The sequence below is a fragment of the Elgaria multicarinata genome, chromosome 2 (genome assembly GCF_023053635.1).
Source record: "Elgaria multicarinata webbii isolate HBS135686 ecotype San Diego chromosome 2, rElgMul1.1.pri, whole genome shotgun sequence".
NCBI classification, from domain to species: Eukaryota; Metazoa; Chordata; class Lepidosauria; order Squamata; family Anguidae; genus Elgaria; species Elgaria multicarinata.
The window spans coordinates 70184540-70198152 of record NC_086172.1 but is presented as its reverse complement, the minus strand read 5'-3'; the positions used below and the strand labels follow the sequence as shown (position 1 = coordinate 70198152).

Genomic DNA, 13613 nt, shown 5'->3' with positions numbered 1-13613 from the left:
TGCTAACAATAATGTATTTAATGAGGAGGGGAAAGGGGGAAATAAGCAATAAGGATCATTCAGGTAACTACACTAAGTCTCAAAACAAAATAAAAATAGGAAGGGATGGAGTCCATAAATAAATTATCCACTAGTGAGCTCTTAGGGAAGGAGAAGGCAGATTACAGCTTTCCAGATATTTTGGTCTACAATTCCCACATTCCTTATCATTGTCTATGGTGTTAGAGCTGGAAGGCCAGAAACTGCCTACCCCTGCCTTGGGGTCTCTGATCTCAGGCCTGTCTGCTACTGCAATCTTGGGCAGCTGTAGGCATTAGCATGTTACTCTCTGGGCTCAAAACTGTTTCTGGATGAATGCTGTGTTAGGATATTTTGCTGCAGTTCTCTCCTCCTGTGTCATCTTTAGTTGGTACTTTTTGTTCATACACTCTCCCTGCAGTCTTCTCAGTCTCTTTTTCAAATTTTCCACTCTTCCTTAGAATTGCCTCACAAAAGACTCGGAATCTCCTGTGGCAGCTTGTCAGAGCCGAAAAAGGTTGTGCTCCAGGCAGCCTATATTAGGCTATACTTTATGTGGTTACATGAAGTGAAGATGCATTAATCAATTCCCACCAACATACGTGCATTTATTCAATCCAGTTACTGTTGTGCAATTGTTCTGTACCCTAGATTAAATAGCATTCTAGTTGGGTAAAAATGCAGCTAAACATATCTGCACAAACATCTGACCGGGTCTATATACAGAGTGAAAACATGTTCAGTGCAATGTGTGAACATTCCTCATATTTCATAAGAACTCCTAGAGTTTTGATAAAGAAATGCATTTCCATATACCATCCTAGAGAGTGGCTGTGTCAAGGAAAACTCTTGAAAACCCAGATTTTAGAATGTGTTAACTTTTAAGATACACTTTTTAAAAGGCCTATAGTTTGGTTTCCTACCCCTGCAATAATACCAAACAGCATAAAGATATATGTTTAAATAGAATTAACACTGCAGCTCCTATTTTCCCCCAACCAAACCCTCAGTATCAGTCTTAACCCTCAGTCTTAAATGTCATCATAAAAAGCCTTTATTGCCTGCTGTCCTCTTCCGCTTGCATTCCATCTCCCTGGTAACCAGCCACACACACTCATAGTATACCCCCTTCATTCTTGGAGGATTGATTGCAGCATGCCCAGACCCAAATCTTTTGCACTCCCATAGGATAAAATTGCCCCCCAAACAGTGCATTTTTAATAAAAACAACCATATTATGGTACTACTAGGGCAAGGACGTACTAGATTTTCCTTCTGACTGATAAAACACTTTAAAAAAAGGTGCTGTGAAATCAGCCCATAAAATTTAACTCCAAGAAAGACTATAAGAAAAAAAAAAATAATTGACAACACCTGTCAAACTGTTGGAGGTCACTTGTGAAACTCTTCTTACCCCCTTCTGCCTCGAAATCGGCATGAAACATCCTCAAAGCAACCTCTTACACCTCCAAGTTGCAGATCAATCTTCTGAGCCATTTTCTAAGTCATAAAACATGCTGCCCCCCTAATTTCTCATTATAATGGTAGAATACAATTCTTCTGACTCACCATTAACAACTGTGGCCTTATAATAAGAGATTTGCAGAATCAACATGGTTTTAACCTGCAAGGCATTAATACAGAGCTGTGCTGTGCAATTCTATATGTCTACTTAGTGCCATTTAATTCAATGGGTAGTTGTGAGGTTCTTGCCCAGGTTCCACCCTTGTCCAGTTTCTACCTCAGAAAACTGAGAAGCATACCCCTCAAGAACACCTGCTTTCACTTGGATCAGTTGTTCCCTCTGACACCCACACTTCAGCCCTTTCTCTGTCTCCGGGTTCCAGAGACATCTATTATGCCTTATTGGTTCAATCAACCTATTACAGGAAAAGTAACAAGGAAATAGATTTAATAATGACAACATAATGTCAGTCAACACATGGCAGTTCGTAGTTAAAAACAAAACAAACAAAGATTTATTTAAAATATGAAGAGATACTGTATATGTTATTGATATTAATCAGTGCTTGGTCCTAAATTTCATATCTACTCTATCCATTCTAAAGTCCTATAGACAAATGCTGCTAACTAGATACTGCTTCTTCAATCCCTAAGCCCGATCCCTCTGACTAATTATGACACCTTCCTTTATGTAATCCTAGAATCCTTACACACAAAAGTCCATCCTACTTTTCACTCACTCTGTAGCATACTATTAATCCTATCTTACCCTTGTTACGCTTAACAACATAAACATATGCATTACAATAACAGGTATATGTTACAGATATATTTACAGTGTGTATAGGATTGCAGCCGAAACCAGTTTGCTACAACAGAAACTGTGTATGATTTCTGCTGTGGCATTTTCTAAAATGTTAGTACAGACCTCATTTTAAAAATCATACATGTTGAGGAAACGTAGAGGAAACACCACATATGCCTTGAAATGTGTTAAGTAACAGATTTTTGGATCCTCTTGCAAGAACTCACTCCCAGTTCATTGAAAATCTGCTGTACAAATAAAACTGTTCCAACATAAATCAATCAATTGCTTATTCTAGCTTGCTCAGTTAAAAAAAGAAGAAGTTGGCTCATGCATCTGACTACAACAAAATCTAGCTTGGCATATATTGCTAGTAATTGTAAGACTATTTTTGTGAACAAAAACATTAACAAAACCAGTAAACAGAGTTCTTGTGATAGGAAATAATATATTTTACACATAAGATTATTTAAGTGAATTTAGAGTGCAAATGGCAAAAAAAACTTATAGTGTATATTACCAAACCAAGTGAGATCCCATTTGTGGACGTACTCTGTCACAATAATGGTGGCAAAGAAATACTTTCTACCACCATTGTGTCCCACGATGTTGGCTATCAGAGCTGATTTAAGTGGCGAGAGGCCTACTTAAGGTAGATCATGGGGGCCACAGGTTGTAGGATTGCCAAAGGTTCATAGTGACCAATCTATGTAGCATTTTATGGGTAAAGCAGATTTATGGATAAAACCACTTGCATTCATAGCAATTTGGCCAGTGCACTTTTGGCAGAGTCAGAGATGAGTGAAACTAGGACAGTGTCTGGTCCTGTTGTAGATATTTTTTCAGTTTGTGTAACCTGAGAATCTGGACAAGCTTCTTGGAGGCTTGAGATCTACCATCTGTTTTCTAGGGCTTGCTTGTCTCATACTCCGAGGGCTCAAAGTTTGGACTTTAGAAGTAATAACTGCTTCTTTGAGTAAGGGAATAGTGCCTATTGACCTAAAGAAGGCAATGGTTATGTTCATCCTGAAAACAAACTTAGATTTTGCAATCTATGATAATTACCTCCAGGAGTCTAATCTTAAATTATTGAGCAAGGCTCTGGAGCAGGTGGTAGATTCTCAAATCCAGGGAGTCTTGGAAGATACTGATTATTTGGATCCATTCCAGTCTGGCTTTAAGCCTAGTTTTGGGCTTGAAATAGTCTTGATCACTCCGGCTGCCAACTGGCAGTGAATGGAAAAGTGAAGAATATCCCTGTTCTCTTGGATATCTTAACAGTGTCTGATACTGTCAACCATGGAATCCTGGGTTAGGTTTTAGATAGTGTGGTGTTACAGTGGCTCCAATTCTACCTGGCATATTGGTTTCAGAAGGTACTGCTGGGGGACTTCTGGTCTGCCCTTTGGCCTATAGGGCTCCACAAGGTTCAGATCTATCCTCCATGCTATTTAACATCTACATGAAAACACTGGGGGGAGTCATGTGGAGGTTCAGACTGCTGTGTCACCAATAATATACAAATGACACAGCTCTACTTCTGCATTCCACAGAATTGCCTTCCCTCTAAAGGCCCAAGATCATAACTTCTGGATTCAATGGTGTTGGTAGAAGCGCAGGTGGTGGCACTAGCTAGTAATGCTTTTTATAGACTTTGGTTGGTATGTCAGTTACAATGCTTTCTAGTTTAGGATACATTGGCCACAGTTTGTATACATTGGTTATAACCGATCTGGGCTACTGTCATGGTCTCTATGTGGCACTGTTTTTGAAGAAGACTTGAAATTTCAACTGATGCAGAATGTGATAGCTCAGGTCCTTGGTAGGAAAAAAACAGTCAGATCATAGTGAACCAATTCTGTACCAGCTGCACTGGTTGCCAGTTTCTGGATCCATTTCAAAGTGCTGCTCTTTACCTTTACATCCTTAAACAATTTGAGTTCAGTTTATTTGAAGGACTGCCTACTTCCTTATAAACTTGCCTGTGTGTTAAGGTCATCATCAGAGTCCCTAATTGCTGTCCTGCCACTAAGATGTAAGGCTAGCAGGCTGCTCTAGAAATAGGGCTGCCTTGAGGATGATCCCTATGGAACTACCTCCCAAGAGTGATATGGCTGGCTCCAACTGTTTTTAAGAGGGTCTTTAAAAATGTGCTTGTGTTTTATGGCTTTGAATTGAAAACATTTTGTATAGCTATATTCTGCTTTTATCAATAGTTTATTAAATTTGTTTAATATTAATTTATGATTTTATGAAATTGTTATATTGATTTAGATTATTATCTTTTATACATGAAGTCCTCAAAGGCAGCTAAGAAATTTGATTTATTTATATATATATATATATATATATATATATCAGATTCCCCTGGCCTGAAAATATTTGGGTATAGAGGCAATAAAAACTTCAAGAAGCTTTGAGGTAAAGATGATTGAAAATGAAAAACTAGTGCTTTTAAATTCTCGTTTTGCCACTTAATGCCCAGATGAATAACTTTAAACATAAACAATATTTTTACACAGTACTGTAGTTTGGTAAAATTGGATGCTTATCTAAAAAGGCATTTTCAGTGTAGTGGACTTATTTTTATAGTAAATGTAGACAATGAAGCAGCCTTAACTCACAAGTACAACTTATTATTTGATGTGGCAAACAATCAGTGTTCTTGGACAAACTAATCAGGCAGCAGAACCTACCCATCTCTTCTTTCCAGATATTGCAACGCTCTTTCACCAGCTGAAACATGCAGTATTGTGCTTTCCTGGCTTCTTATAATGAGAAGAGATGATTGGGATAAGCTATAGTGTTCAGCTGGGTTCAGACAATATGATAACCCACGTTTCACCAACAACCCACATGCAATCTATACATAACTCTTGAGTGTGGGTTATTGTGTTGTGTGACGTCAGTCAATATTTGGGTACAGATAGAAATTAAAGACTTTAACTGAGAAATGCTTGTCAAGCATGTTCCTAGTAATACTGGACAAATTGAGAACTCCATCACATATTATGTATAAGATTTGTCTGCACTATTAAAATTTCCAGTATTTTAATATGTTAGTGGAAAACATCCTGCTTAATCCTTCTGTAGTAAATTCCAGCAATATAAATGTTTTTATATTGGGTCAGATCCAAAGGTTACAGAGACCTTCCTAACCCATGGAGAGAATCCCATTAATTGTGCTTCCTTAGGGGAAAACCTTGGCAAAAAATTGCTTTTTTGGAGGGGTTTCACTACTTTTATTATTTTCTACAAAAGCAGAAACACACGAGGGAAGGAGAAATGGGGAAAGTACAGAATACATAACATCACATACAATACATCTAATAAAAACACATATACATAAGGCTATACTCCATTTGAAGTGATCTTCATGTCAGACATTGACTATCAATTATTACTTTTTAGCCAGCTCAGAATTACATTAATAATAATAATAATAATAATAATAATAATAATAATAAAGCCTCGAGAGTGAAACACATATTATATATAGAATCCACATACCAACAAATCATTCTTTTGCAGTTCTTGTATATACTCTATCAATTGCTTATTGGCACAAAGTTTGTTTCTGTTGTTGTTCTTGCTGCTGCTACTCCTAACCCTTGGGGGTGGGGGAGAGGACTGCAGTTGCTAGTTGTTTTCCATAAAAATGTTAAAGGCTGCATTTTAAAATTTGTAACCCACAATGGGGGTGTGGAGTCAAAGTCAGTGGGGCATAAAATGCCAATACCCATTGTTACCAACCTATAGTAGGACACCTGTTTACTCAGAAGTAAACAGAACAAGCCTCTGTGGCACAAGGCTCAGAAGGAGGAAGATAGATCACTAACAGCTTCCTGCCCTGGCACCGTCCCCAACTCCCCTCCCCTGCACAGAAATGCTTGTATCTCGGATCAGCTGCTGATCAGAGATAAAGAGCTCCATCAGATGAGGAAAATCGTGTTTGCATACTGTCGCTTCTCCACCCACGTGTTTGTCCCTCATTACGTCCTCTTTTGAAAGAGGAACTAAACAACCTGCACATGGCCCACTCAGTGGGCTGTTTGATTCCCACTGCTTCTCCTGCACACAGCAGGATATAGCAGCAGCTTCTGCCTTTAAAATAATTCTGACTTACTGGGTGTATTTTGTGGCGCGAAGAAGTCTAGAAGGGACGGGAGGCGCACGGGAGACAGACAGCATTTTAAGAGGCACCCACAAAAATCTGTGAGTGCCCAGTAATGAACGTGTAGTAAGACACTTGTCTGATGGACCTCAAAAGCATTTCCCCTGCTAAGAACTGAGAAAGGAAGCCTTTTTTAGTGCTAAGCAAGGAAAAGCACTTACCTTTTATAATCCACTGATTAGGGTAAGAAATTGATTATTTATCACTACTGTAGCTGAAGTGATATTGGTCATATGAGCCTGTTTGCTCCTCTCTTCATACAGATGGGAGGGAAACTGAAAGTCTCAGTAACCATAGCTTCTTGTTGTATCCAAATTGAGTTAATATGGGTAATAAGTTCCAAATAAGGTAATATTTGGGAACCAACTTTAAAACCATGGTATATCCTGGCTTGTTTGGAACCCATTAACCATAGTCTCCTGGTTTAGACATAATGGGAAGCTTTAATATATTGTGGCTTCCTGGCCTGTTTCCCCACTTGCGCAAATGTTGGAAGAATACTGCATGCTTGTGTGTATCTTGCTTGTTAAATCAGGGTTTGATCATCTGAAAGTGCCCACTGCTGGCCATCGTTTGGCATTATGGTTTGAATAATTGGTAAGGTGTAATGTTTTGGATTTCTTTTGCTAGTGTTGCTAGTTCATCCAAAGCATAATATTTAGTTACATGTGGATATTTTATCATTCAAACAAAACATTTTCTTCATCTAGGGTAATCCAATAGCCTAGCTGGTATAATTGCACAGCCTTCTAACAATAATAGGTCAGTTTAGAACAATTAAAACTCCTTTCTCAGTTGATCCCTGACTTATATTATTTTAAATCCTAAACATTGTCCAGGTTTAATATACCAGGAAAAAATTATAGTTCAAATTCTAGAATATTGAGAATTTGATGCTTGTTCACCTAAGAAAATTCTGGTTTATGAATATGGCTCATTAATTCACCTTAGCCATTACTGGCATGTCAAGAGCCATGCATATTAATCTTGTGTTCCCACTCCTCCTCCAAGGATCTCAGGTGGTAGTTTTAATCTCATAACCCTATGAAGTAAGTTAGAGTAAGAGATAGTGACTTGTCCAAGTCCACCTAGAGAGCTTCATATTGATCAGGATTTGAACCAGGATTTCCACTCTAACCATTTATTATTTATATTTATTTATTATACTTATATACCGCTCCCATAGCCAGGGCTCTCTGGGCGGTTTACAGAAATTCTAAAATTGAGATAAAAACAAGAATACAAAATTTTAAACTCTAAAACACAGTACATACACACATAGAGCATTAAAAACCAATTAAAAACTAAACATGTGGGTAATTAGGATGTGCCGCCATATGCCCTCATGCCTCAGTTTTATCTTGCCCAGTAGGAATGACTGAGGAGTAGATTAAAACAGAAAAATCACTCTGACACAATTTCATAGAACAAAAATCCTTAGGAACAGAGTAATATGCTTATCCATTTGTTTAAAAATTTGCTATCTTATTTTATATTGTGTATTTAACTCCAGCAAATAAAACACAAAACTTGTTTTCTTTACATTTATATCTTTTTAAAGAGAGCTATTTCTACTTCATTAGTACTTTATGGATGAAGCACTGCCTTGATGGTATATTTATTTATTTATTTATTTATTACATTTTTATTTATTACATTTTTATACCGCCCAATAGCCGAAGCTCTCTGGGCGGTTCACAAAAATTAAAACCACAAAAAACATCCAACAGGTTAAAAACACAATTACGAAATACAGTATAAAAAGCGCAACCAGGATAAAACCACACAGCAAAGTTGATTATAAGATTAAAATACAGAGTTAAAACAGTAAAATTTAAATTTAAGTTAAAATTAAGTGTTAAAATACTGAGTGAATAAAAAGGTCTTCAGCTGGCGACGAAAGCAGTACAGTGTAGGCGCCAGGCGGACCTCTCTGGGGAGCTCATTCCACAACTGGGGTGCCACAGCGGAGAAAGCCCTCCTCCTAGTAGCCTAGTAGGTATATAAATGTTAATAATATGTGGCACCTCATTTCTTCCAATTTGAGACTTAACAGTTCTGCATTGGCTTCTGGAAGTTGCCTCTGCCTAACTTTCAGGGATCCCACACTCCCCCCCCCAGCCCCTCAAACCACAGCTAATCCTATTCAGCAGTGTTCCCCGATCCCCAGGAAAGGTGATGGAGGAGGGTCAGCCCCCTTCCACATGCTTTTCTTTATATTCATACCTATGTGCCTGAGTTCTGTTGAACTGCTTGCTAAATCATAGTATATTTAATAAGTTTGTACATCCCAAGGTTGGGCCTAGTCTCTACACAGATTTATTCAAGTTCCATGTCATTGATTTTAGAAGGACTTTTTCATCTTATTTACAGAAATAATAATTGGCTTCATTTGATTTTTATGGTAAAGAGAAATGTGCCCTTGCATAATAAAGCATAATGACAGAACTGCTGAAAGTTTCTGGAACTCATGGCAATGAAATATCTATAGCAGAGAGAGTTGCCCCATGCACCCCCTTGGCCTTTTTTCCTCCTAGCCTTGCTGCTGAATTTGCTGCTGAAAATCAATGGAATGGCAGCAAAAGAGAGCTGGTTTTAAAAGAAAAACAGCCCTTTTTTGCCATCGCACTGCCAATTTTGGGCAGCTAATTCTTTGGCAGCTAGGATGCAGCTAACAGTAGGTTCTGGGAGGGGGAATGTCTCCTGGACCTCCAGAAGTTGCTCTTCCCTGATCTGTAGCTTTAAAAAATATGCAAATATAAACAATATCTGGAGCTAGAGCATGAAGGCTTTGGATCATAATTTGGAACTAGTGTTCTGTTCAGGCACTGCTTATGTAAGAAGAACCTAAAACTTCTTATGTAACTGAAAGTCTAAACTGAACTATACACCCAGGAAGAGCCAGGAAGAAGAAAAACTTTTAATTTTCTTCATTATTGTTCCTCCTTTCTTCTTTCTCTTACTTCCTAGCACTTTCTCTATCACTGTCCAGGGACTGAGTTATGCTTGTTCTCTAGAAGTGAAGAGGTAGTGAGGAGGCTGCCAGGAAAAGAAAATCCTGGTTATGTTCTAGGGATGTCAGTGGAAAAACTTGGATGGCTTTCTTTGAGCAATAGCAATTCCAATTTTATGTTGCAATTTTGGTATTAATTAATATAATAAATAATAGTAAATCAGTGGCTTCTGTTGTAGCAGACAATGAATGTATGAGCCAGCAGAAGTGACATAAATGAAGAGTTGTTGAACATTAGCCCGTTACAGGAATGCCTGTTGTTGATTGTAGAAAATCCTAGACAAAATTTCTGTAAGCCCAATCTGCAGAAACAAACAGATGGAGAAATAGTCTATGTCTCCGTCCCCCCCATACACACACACACTTTTTTTAGAGGTATTCAGTCCATTGTTGCACATGCTAAGCCTTGCCTTAACTTCGATCACTTTGTTTGATTAGATTAACAGATTATAATTGTCAAAATTAATGGTATCCTAAAGCATACACAAAGTGGTCAAATATAAATAGCTATAGAGCCATGTTTACAGTGTAGTTTAATAATAGATCCTGACCCTTGACAGCATTCATGGCGGCTGAGATCAGCATCACAAAAATTTTAGTCTTGTGTTTCTCGCCTCAATAGAACCTTAAACTATCTTGCATTATTTCAGTGCTTTGCCACATGATAGCAATCTTCTAAATCTTGAAATCTGACTTTTGTTAAGTGTTACTTCTGAGTAAAAAAAACTATTTTGATTATTTTGATATAAAAACCAGGGAAGCTGTGTTTGACAGTATTCAGCAAAAATAGATTAACCTATCTCCATTAAAGTTATATAAATGGAAAGTTCATGATTAAAACCTGGTGCATTGTGTTGTTACATTGCCTTACATTTTAATTCTGTTGTAACCATTTTGGCTTTAGCTCTGTGCAAGGAACACACACAATTTTATGTACTTACGTTAAATAGTGCATTCCCTAGTCTTGGGGCAAACTGCCACTTTCATGAGGCAGATAGGGCAAACTCTGTGCTTGTTTTGTTATTACATATGATTGGACATGAACTTAGTTTAACACAAGACCATTTCCCCTTTTTGCCATTTTTCAGTCCCTGGAATGGTTGTTTTGAATGCAACAGGACTCAGGTTTCACAGAGCTATTAAGGGAAGTGATCAGAGAAGTTTGAGTTTCTCCCTAACAAGATAACCTTTTTACAGCTGATGAATATTTCAATTTTTCAAGTAGCACTTACATGAGATATGTGATCTATCTGTCATATGCTGCTTTCCACAAAGTTTCAAAGTGGTGAACTTACAATGTCATACCATCAAGACAACAACAAAATAATAATAATAATAATAATAATAATAATAATAATAATAATAATAATAATATGACACTAATAAAAATGCTAGTCAGCGATAAGACTGTGCACTCTACTATGCCTACAGACCATACCTTGCTGGACCACACTTCAGGGAAAGCCTAGGTAAAAGTACGGGTCTTCAGAAGATGACTAAATGTCAAAACTGGGGGTGGGGGCTGCCTAATGATAGTTGGCAATGTATTCTAGTGGGTGGATGCTCAGGAACATGTGGCACTCTCAGGAGTGGTTCCTCTGATGATTACAGAGATCGGTCAGGGACATAAAAGAAGAGTCAGTGAGCAGGTTTCGCATGATCATGGAAGTAAAATAACCCAAGGTGGCTTATTTTCCCCTCCGTACATGTTGCCTAATCATCCGTTGTCGACCTCTGATCTCCAGTCACCTACACTCGTTGGGTTCAGAGATTATGCTAATCAGGTGGGTTGTGACCGACATCCATGGGGAGAGAATACAAGCCACTGTGGCTTATTTTCCTTCTGTGATCCTGCAAACCCGGTCTATCTCTAAAACAACTTGGTCCCAGGTTGTTTAGGGTTTTATTTGTTAGCAACGAAATCTTACCTTTGCTTGATAGCTTATTGGCAGCCAGTGTAGTTGTTTCCTGAAAGAGGCCCCAGTTAGCAGCCTTGCTGTTGCATTCTACACCAACTGCAGCTTCCAGACCAAGCTGAGGGGGTAGTCTCATGTCGAGTGTATTACAATAATCCAATCTTGAGGTTACCAGTGCCTGAACCACTGTGACTAAGCTGGCAAACAGCACTCCTAGCTACTGAGGGCTCTTCAGCTTCAAGGGACAAAGATGTATCTAAGAGTATGTTATATAATTACTTTTAGCTTCCTCTATTCTTAACCCCAAATGTTCTTTTTCTGTGCATACTAAGTCCTTCTGATGATGATCACTCACATTTGACAGTGAAGGAACAAATTAAACTCTTTCTAACTGTTAAAATACAATATAATTTTAGGATGTCACACAATTGCTTATAGCTATATGTTTTCAGATTCCTTATGAATATAAGTTGACTGCCATAACATATGCCAAATGAATACGCAGTATTCTTTTTGCTTTTATATCTGTGGTGCTTCTCTCCTCTGTGCTGTTTTCTCTTCCATGTCTCTCATTTTATCAGTGACCACTGGCTTCCCTCTACCCATTTCCCATTTCTTACTCAATCAGTTCAATCAATGTACCTTTATTGGCATAAAACAACTACTTCTTACTCTTAAAAAAACAAGCCAGCCTTTAGATTAAGCAATAAATCATCAGTTGACAGTTGTATAAGAGATGAACACACACATCTTTGTGTTGCAGTCTAAATTGCAGGAAAAACAGCAGTTCATTAGCTTTGGAGTCTATATGTCCTCTGGAAGTATTTGCTGAAACTATGAGGGCTAGATGCAAGCTTCCTTTTAAAAATAGCAGTGTGGTATTTGGCCCTTCCAAATAGTAGGAAGAAATCCATTGATTTCATCGAGATATGTAAGGAAGAGAGACCTCCTTGAATTAATAACCCAGAGCAGGGGTAGGCAGGCATCAGGCTTTTGTTTTGTTTCTACTAGAGCCTCAATCAGAGACAAGTTCGAAAACCATACTCTTAGAGTTAAATAATTTGTTTTGCGTACCAGAACTGAATAGAGTTTCCAGGCCTTTCACACAAAAATATATTTATCCCAAACTTTCTTAATTTCCACAGTATAATTTAGGGCAAAAGTAGAACGTCATTTTTATTACTGTTATTGTTAAATAAATGGGAGACAGAAATCCTTGCCAATCTACTGCAAATCCTCCCAAAATATACCAGTAGATCTAGATATATTTTCTGCCTATCCCCAGCCTAGAGAAGCATTTATGGACTGGGAAAGGTTCTCATGCAACAGGTGAACCTTTCCTTGGCATACTCACACCTTCCCTGTCTATAAAAGTTTTTCTGTCCCACAGCAAGCAGATAAGAGAGTGTGATAATCTACAAATAGTTCATAGTCACAGTTCAGGGGGTTAGCAGAGTTTATACGGCATCTTTGAGGATGGATGGTACGTATCCTATTTCCTATTGCAAGCTAACGGCATTACTTCTTTGATCATATCTGCTAGTGCCACAGAGCTTAGACCCTGGGTTTCTCATAGGTATCAGCCAGTATCTGTTAGTGTTGTACACAACATATTTAACTTTTTTCAAAAGACAAAAAGTATTCCTGTGCAGTCATATTTCCCTTTTGATGAGCTATATCCAGTTTTGTGCAACAAACCTTCCTATACTCTCCTTGCCTTGCAGCCTGCTACAGGCCCCCATAATCAGCTGTGGGGTTTCCCAGAGCAAATAAGGGGGTACAGGGGAGGGTGAATCCACCCTGCTGGCAGAGGCTGTTTAGTCGGTAGACAGACACAATTGGATTTCACTCTCTACATCGACTTAAGAGTTAAGAGCTAATTTGTACATGGGAAGTATTGTAGTAGCCATTTCAAAGATTAAATTTTGCTGTGAATCAACCTAGAAATGCCAATTTCAAATTTGAGGGTTAGTTAAAGATGCATAAACTAGGCAGTCAAGAAAATCAAAACAAACTGAAGTGTAGTTCTAGAAAGCTGACCCTGTAGCCTGCAGTGAAAGGACTTCCGGCAGGATCAGCCATCTGCATTTTAATCTTTTCACAGCACTACCTGCCTGCATATACACGTACGTGTGTGTGTGTGTGTGTATTTGGACAATAAATGTTTGTTGTGTAAGTTAAGGACAAGTATAAAGCCTCCCAAGATTCCTAATAAAAACACAA

The 13613-nt window shown here is 38.2% G+C and overlaps 1 protein-coding gene across 1 annotated transcript in view; it reads left to right on the top strand.

Annotated features, from left to right (window-relative positions):
• PTPN4 (protein tyrosine phosphatase non-receptor type 4) overlaps positions 1–13613 on the top strand; it is a 109957-nt gene that overhangs the window by 13383 nt on the left and 82961 nt on the right. The window lies entirely within an intron of this gene.